Genomic DNA, 8,175 nt, shown 5'->3' with positions numbered 1-8,175 from the left:
AGAGGGGAGATCTGGCATAAATGGTGAAGGAGAAGGTACAGGGGTCTTAACAGCAATCCTATAGTTACATTCACAATACCAGAGGCTAAGGGATAGCGTGCGTGCGGTAGGCAGGGGTACCCATAAACACCATCCACTGAGACCATAAAGCTGTGGCGGAAGGGGGAGCATGATTATGGTCAGCCCTTAGCTCTTCCATTCTCTGAATGTGTTGAATTTCTGCAAACCACTCAGTTATGGAGGGCGATATCTCCGACTTCCATTTCCTGGGTATGATTGTCCTAGCCGCCAATAGGAGGAACCGGACGATACTTTTCTTGCATTGTGACAGAGTACCCGGAAGCATAGAAAGCAGCACCGTTGAGGGTCGATTGATTAGAGTCACCCCCGAGATTTGTTGCGTCAGTGTCACCACCGTTTGCCAAAAATCTTGCAATTTAGGGCAACCCCACCAGATGTGAACCATTGTTCCCTGAGCCTGTCCACATCTCCAGCACAACGCAGACACTGCGGGGTATATGGAATGAAGGAAGCTTGGGACCCGATACCATCTGGACATCACTTTATAATTAGTTTCCTGTGCCCTACTAGCTACCGAAGACTTGTGACATAAGAAAAAAGCTTTATCCCAGTCTGCCGAGGTGAATGTCTGGTTCAGTTCCCTCTCCCAGCCAACCTGGTACAGAAGTTTCCTATCTGGTAAGGGCGCTACCAACAAACTGTATATCAGGGAGACAACATGGGTGGGGGCCTCCGCAGCCACGCACCACTCCTCAAATGGCGTCAACTTTCTATGCAGTTTGAGAGTCCTGGCTGAAGCGTTATAATAATGCTGCAGCTGCAGGTACTGCCATTGATATTGCTGTCGGCGGGCTGGCCCCGGAATCAGTGACTCATAGGGCAGGAGTGCCGAGGCTGTAGTCGCTTGTTGAAAAAGGAATCTGCATTCCATTGGCTGTTGCAGGAACTCTGTACCAAGCAGGCCCGGCTGAAAGTCAGGGTTATTGTTAATCGGCGTCAGGGGTCCGTCTGGAGTAAATAGAATAGGCAGCATGCGGTGTCTTCTAAGAGTAGTCATGGTGGTACGTGCGATCAAGGGCAGATGCCTGATAAGGGTGCTCGTCCACGCTCCTGGGCGTGTCCAGAGTATCGTCGGGAGAGCAAATCGGGAAATGAGAGCTTCCAATTTGACCCACAATTTGTCTGAGGTGTGATGGAACCCGTCAAGTACACGGGTAGCAACTGCTGCCACGTAGTACTTGTATAGGTCTGGCAGTGCAAGTCCCCCCTGCTCCTTGGCCAAGGTCAGTGTGGTCCTCGCAATCCTCGGGCGAGCTCTCATCCATATGAAACGGGTGAACAGCTTCGTGAGGTCAGTAAAGAAGGCTCTTGGGAGTATTACAGGAATTGTCTGGAATAGGTATAGAAGACGCGGTAGCAGGTTCATTTTGATAATATTAATCCGCCCGAGCCAGGAAAAGTCCTTGCGATCCCATTTAGACAGGTCTACTTTAAGGCGGGCATATAACGGAGAGAAGTTTAAGGAGTAAGTCTGGGACAAGTCAGCAGGGACATGGACTCCCAGATACTTAAAGGAGGTGGATGTCCATATGAAAGGGAAGCGGCTGCGCAGTCCCCCAAGTTCCGTCTGCGGGAGGGTCACATTAAGGGCCACACTTTTAGTTAGATTCAACTTATAATTGCTAGCAGCACTAAAGGCGGCCAAGGCGGACATCAAGGCAGGCAGAGTAGTTTTCGGGTGTGTCACATAGAGCAGTAAATCGTCCGCAAATGCGGAGCACTTAAGGTGCATGTCTCCTATTTTGACCCCAGAGATGTCTGGACACTGTCTAATAGCCTGAAGTAAGTGCTCCATTACTAGCACATATAGCAATGGGGACAGGGGGCACCCCTGCCTGGTGCCGTTATGAATTGTGAAGGGAGTAGACAAGGAGCCGTTAATTCTTATCTGTGCTACAGGGTTATGATACAGGGCAAGAATCCGGCCAAGAGCCAACGGTCCCATCCCCAGGCCCCTCAAAACCTCTGTTAGAAACACCCAGTCTACCCTATCGAAGGCCTTCTCTGCGTCCAGTGAGAGCATAATACAAGGTACGTTGGCTGAGCGAACATGATGGATCACAGAGAAGGTCTTCAGGGTATTGTCACGTGCCTCCCTCAGGGGGACAAAACCCACCTGATCTGGGTGGATTACCCGCCCTAAAAGCGGGGCAAGGCGGCTCGCCAGGAGTTTAGCGAACAACTTCGCGTCAGTATTTATGAGGGAGATGGGCCTGTAGCTGGGACAAAGATTTGGATCCTTCCCCTCCTTGGGAATAACCACTATATGGGCACACATGAAAGAAGGCGGCAATGGGGAGGAGGCCGAAATATTGTTAAAGGCTGCCAACAAGGTTGGATTTAAGTCAGCCTGAAGTATCTTATAGAACTGTGCCGTGTAGCCGTCAGGGCCCGGGCTTTTGCCCGACGGCAGGTCAGAGATAGCACTGGACAATTCTTCCGCAGTGAAACCATCCTCGAGGGCAGCGAGGAGTTCAGGCTCCAAGCGGGGCAGTTTGGTATCAGATATATATTTACGAGCCCCCTCCACCGTGGCTTCAGGTGCTGGGATAAGATTATACAAGTTTTCATAATAAGATCTAAAAGACTCTAAAATATCTGAGGTATAGCGCTGCACAACGCCCTCCGCATTTTTAATTGATTGTATGTATAGGGCTGCCCGTTTATCTCTTAAGGCCCTAGCTAGCATCCTGCCTGCCTTGTTGCCCTCCTCATAGAACCTGCCAGCGCAGAGTTGTCTAAACCGTTTTTGTTTTTTGTTAAGCAGGGAGGTGAGCTCGTGTCGCACTCGCAGTACTTCACGATATGTATCTTCCATAAGCGTGGCCTTATGCGTCGTCTCCAGACGATGGAGCTCAGAGAGTAACCTTTTCAATTTAGCAGCCGCCTCCCTTTTAAGACGCGCACCATGGGCAATCAGCACTCCCCTCAGAACACATTTGAGCGAGTCCCATTTCATTTGAGGTGCCGTAATGTCCCCAGTATGATCAGTCGTGAAGTTGCTGACAGCAGATTTCAGGTCAGCGAAGCACAGGGGGTCGTGTAAAAGGGTCTCATTCAGCCTCCAATTATATGACCCGCGAGGCAAGTCCGGCATAGCGAGACTGCACTGCACAGGGGCATGATCAGTTTGGATAATACTTCCTATGGAGGATGAAGAGACCCTAGGTAAAAGGTGATGGTGTACAAAAATATAGTCGATCCTGCTGTACCTGTTGTGGGGGCTTGAGTAGAAGGAGTAGTCCCTAGCGGTCGGGTGCTGCACGCGCCAAACGTCACATAGCTGCATTTGAAATAGGGCTCTACGTATTGTGTTTAACTTGTTGAAGGACAGTGAAGACACCCCCGAGGAGGTATCCACCCTGGGATCAAGGGTCGCATTAAGATCTCCACATAAGATTATGTTACCCTGAGCATAAGCATTTAACTCGTCCAATACATTTTTTATAAATGTTGGCTGGTGTAAATTGGGCACATATATATTAGCTAACGTGTAGGCCTGGTGCGCAATAAGGCAACGAATAAACAGGAACCGGGCCTCAGGATCCGTCTTCACGTCTAGCACTTGGCATGGTAGAGACTTATGGATAAAGATCGCTACACCCTTAGTCTTGTTACTGGGATTACTACTGTGGTACCAGGAGGGATAATACCTGTTATGAATGGTAGGAATATTAGCAGTATAGAAGTGAGTTTCCTGGACACATAAAACCTGTATCTTCCGTTTATGCATAGTATATAAAATTTGTGCCCTCTTCTCCGGGACATTGAAACCCTGAACATTCAGGGTGGCAATGTTCATCAAGGCCATATCACTGGCCGTCTAGAGGGTACAACGATCCCCGGCAGGGGGGAGAGGCCGTGCTGGCAAAGAAAAGAGAAAGAGCAGGGTAGTAGTAAGGGGAATAGACAAGGGAAACAGCTCCTAAACAAAGGTAGCAACAATTCTAACAAAAGCAGCAACATGACTGCCTTTAACAGGCGGCAATATCCCGCCTCTACACCTATTGGGGGTAAGACCATGGGAGTCAACCTATGGGGATAGGAGACAGCAACAGGCCGACATCAGTAAAGAATACAACTTAACAATTGTACGGGGGAATGAAACTATGAAAAAACACTTGTAGGGGCATAAGGCACACTATGTAGCATCAGTCTCAATCTAAATCAGCAGTGATCACAGTGAAACATGACAATAATCTCACGTCCCGCAGCAGCCGCAGCGGAGTTTCAGAGCTCCGTGTCTGATCTAGATGCGCTCCTCCTCCTCCTTCTTGCGCGTTGTGGTCTGGGGGAGAGTCGTCGCCCCTCACTTCTCATCATTGGTGGGGCGGGTCCCCAGGCATCTGCAGTCGGATCCGACAGTAGGCGTTCCCATTCCCGCAACACAACATGAGGCAGATCAAAGGCTGTGAGGAAGGGACCAAGATCTTCTAGGGTGCGCAGCGTAGCAACCGTAGTTCCAAGTCGCGCAGAAAGGGAAAATGGGAAGCCCCAACGGTATGGAATGTTACGTGCCTGCAGCAGAGAGAGAAGTGGCTTCAGGGATGCACGCAATCGCAGGGTGCGCCGTGACAGATCCGGGTACAGTTGAAGCTTGGCACCATCAAAGTCAATTTCCGGAAGCATGCGTGCCTTTCTCATAATCTCTTCTTTAACGGAGAAGTAGTGCACGCGGCATATTACATCTCGAGGCTTGTTGGGGTCGGTGCTCGGCGGTCTCAGCGCCCTGTGTGCTCTGTCAATGTCCAGTGGCGCATCTGGTGGTTTACCCAGCAGCGAGTTGAATACACCAATGAGGGTGGAAAGGAGGTCAGGTGGGCGCGTTGCTTCAGGTAGTCCCTTGACTCTAATATTATTGCGCCTGTTGCGATTCTCCAGGTCATCTATTTGGGAGCATAGGTACTGCTGCTGGGTGGCCTGAGATGTGACAGCCAGCTGAAGATCAGATAGGGACTGCTGTACTGTGGTCTTAAACGTTTCCAATTCCTGCACTTTAGTCTGCAGTGTCGAGACGTCTGCTTTAACAGCTCCAATATCCTGCCGCCAAGCTGCTTTCAAATCAGACGCCATGGATTCTAAGTCCAACTTGGAAGGCAATAGTGTGAGCAGCGCCTGTAGCTCCGGATGGGCCCTCAGGGCGGCAGCAGCCTCTGAGTGTTGTACAGCAGTGGCCTCCATAGATGCAACGTTATGGGTAAAGCCAGCAGGGGGCAGACCAGAGTGAGGTAAAGTATATTGTCTCTGAGAGGCAGGTCCACAATGTGCTGTGGCACTTATGGCAATGGACTCAAAGGCAATTGAGGGAGGGAGAACAGTCTCAGATGACTGGCTGTGCAGATGCTGAATGGCTGAGGGCAAGTTCTGAGTTTCAGCAGAGAGAGGGTCCTCCATACACAAGGAGGTGGTAGCAGGGGCGACACTGGTAGTATGGGGCAGTTGCTGGGATCGTGGGCAGTGGAGTGAAGAAGTTGCTGCCCGGGGTGATGTGCCTGTGGCACTGTTCCCACTCTGCTGGTGCCGGTCCCCGTCTCTCCTCACCTGGTCCCCCTCCAGTGCCCCACTGACAGCCCCTGCTGATTCTGCAGAGGACGCAAGCTCCCACACAGCAGGAGAGAACCGAGGCTCCGCCCCCAATGCCGGCTCGTGCCTGCCTTGTGTTCCCGGCACCGGCGTCTCAGTGGCAGAAAACGGCTGCTGCTCACCTCCCTCTGTAGTGCGCCGGGGTCTGGATGGAGTCCGGTGTCCCGGTAATGTGGCCTCCTCCCGTCTGGCAGCCTGGGACCTCGTCTCTCGCTGCCGCCGCGCGCCTCCCGCAATCCAAGATGGCGCCGGTTCCTCCACGCCACTCACCGGGTCCTCAGGCAGGTCAGCTAGCGGGCTGAAGTAGTTAGAGATCGGGGTCAGCGGCGTCTTCGGGACCCCCGGAGTCTTCTTGGCCGTTTTGGTGCGTTTTAGCCCCATAAAGCTGCTAATGTGCCCCCTGTAGATGTCGGCCTAAGCAGGAGCTCCTAGTGTGCACGTCCGGCCGCCTCCATGTCAAGCTCCGCCCCCCCTCGTTTGGCTGGTTTAATCTTTTTTGAAAAATTACATTGTAGAGAAATAAAGTAAAACTCCAGAACATTTTCAAAGTGTGTTAAAAGGTGGATGCACTGACAGGACGCTCTGTAAACCCGTCTGCTTCATGGTAAGTTTACTTTTTACTTTCATTCCTGCTGTACAAATGTTTAGAGTATATTTATTTTTATATTAGGAGTGACATGAAACATTGGAGAAAAAGCAGTCACTTTTTTATATAGTAATACATTGGAAAACACAGCACTGGGAGAGGTTATATTGTAGTTAAAGGGGTTGGCCACTTTATAGTAAAATAGTTCAGTAAACAGTATTAGTAGGTGTACTCGCTGTATATACTGACAGCAGTTCCCTGTGTACCTCATAGAGCTAGAATCAGACTCCCCTCCTGTTTTGTTTCTGTCCATAAAATGGCTGACATGGAGGAGCATGTGACCATGTGTCCTCCATAGACATATACAGGCTCAGTGGTGGACACTGGAGGGCGGGGCACGGTCACATGCTACTCCCATGTCGGCCATTTTATGGACAGAAACATAAACAGAGCAGGGGGTCCAACCTGAAGGAGGGGAAATTTTTATTTTTCTGATTTTAGCTCTATGAGGTACTCCGGTATCTGCTGTCAGTATATACAGTGAATACACTTACTAATACTGTACACTGACCTTTTTGTCTATAAAGTGGCCAACCCCTTTAAGGACCACCATTGCAGTGAAGACTTCTAGATTCTTGATGGCTAAAAGAGAGCAAGAAGTCCATCTAGTCAGATGTATCTGCTCGAATTATCTTCTATGACTACTGTCATTTATTACTAATCGATTTTCTCCCCACTAAACTTTCTCTTAACTAGTCTATGATAAATGCAGCAGCCGGGCTCATCTTTCTGTCCAGATACTACTGAAGCCTTTATCATGTGCCAAGTTTTTGGAGAAATTGACTGCACTTCTGATCTTTGCTGGTGCCAGCAGAAGGATTCATCAATCCCAAATGGATAAGTATATAATATTTTTTTTATTTTTTTTTTAATTTGTGTGAAAATTCAATGTATTCAGTCCAAATACATCCAAGCCGTATATATTACCCTGGTATCACAATGTTTTGGTCAATCCAGGCGTTTTTCAAGAGTGTGTTCTGGGTAGTAGAGGGACAAGGCCAAAGCATGGCAGCTATGGTATCTGAGTCCTGTGGATTCTCTATACTACTTTATCCTATACCTGTCACTGCATTGGTTTTCCATTCACTGTATAACACAATGTAAACTCCTCACTCACCCACAAAACTCTCCCCAGAGCTGCATCTCCCTCCATCATCTCTCTAATATCGGCTTACCCCGCTACCTATGCTCTAATTTCTGCTAATAACATAAGATTAAAGGGAACCTGCCACCAGTTTCATGCTGTCCGAGCCATGGACAGTGTGACGGGGTGACAGGCTCCCTTTGTACAGTAACACATGATTCACTTCAGGGTTACAAGTCATGGGGGTGTCCTCCTGTAGCTTCCCCCCAATACACTGGCCCTGATAGATTGGTGTGTTTGTATTTGGATTATAATAGCAGTAAAGTGGTTGGTGTGTGGTTGTGTAGAAACCACAATATACTTTTTGGATATGCTGTCTATCTATCTATCTATCTATCTATCTATCTATCTATCTATCTATCCCCTATCTATCCATATATTGGTCCGCCATGCTTCCACCATCTCATGTAAGGGCGGCACTAACAACACAGGGTCCTGAGAGGCCTTGTTTAGTTGTGGCAGCATCACCATGACAACCACGCTGTATGCATACCTCCCAACCGTCCCGGATCCAGCGGGACAGTCCCGGTTTTTAGGTCATGTCCCGCTGTCCCGGAACGGCACCCATGTGTCCCGCTGTCCCCCATCCCTGCCCCGGCGTTCGTACCGGCAGCTGCAGCCCTTACACTGTGAGCGCTCCTAATGAGCGCTCACAGCGACACCTACTGGCCGGGCGTATGTCCCTCCTGACGCTGAGGAGGTGATGCACAGGCTTCTGGTG

This window comes from Dendropsophus ebraccatus, chromosome 9, assembly GCF_027789765.1.
Source record: "Dendropsophus ebraccatus isolate aDenEbr1 chromosome 9, aDenEbr1.pat, whole genome shotgun sequence".
Taxonomy (NCBI): domain Eukaryota; kingdom Metazoa; phylum Chordata; class Amphibia; order Anura; family Hylidae; genus Dendropsophus; species Dendropsophus ebraccatus.
This window is presented reverse-complemented; position numbering follows the sequence as displayed.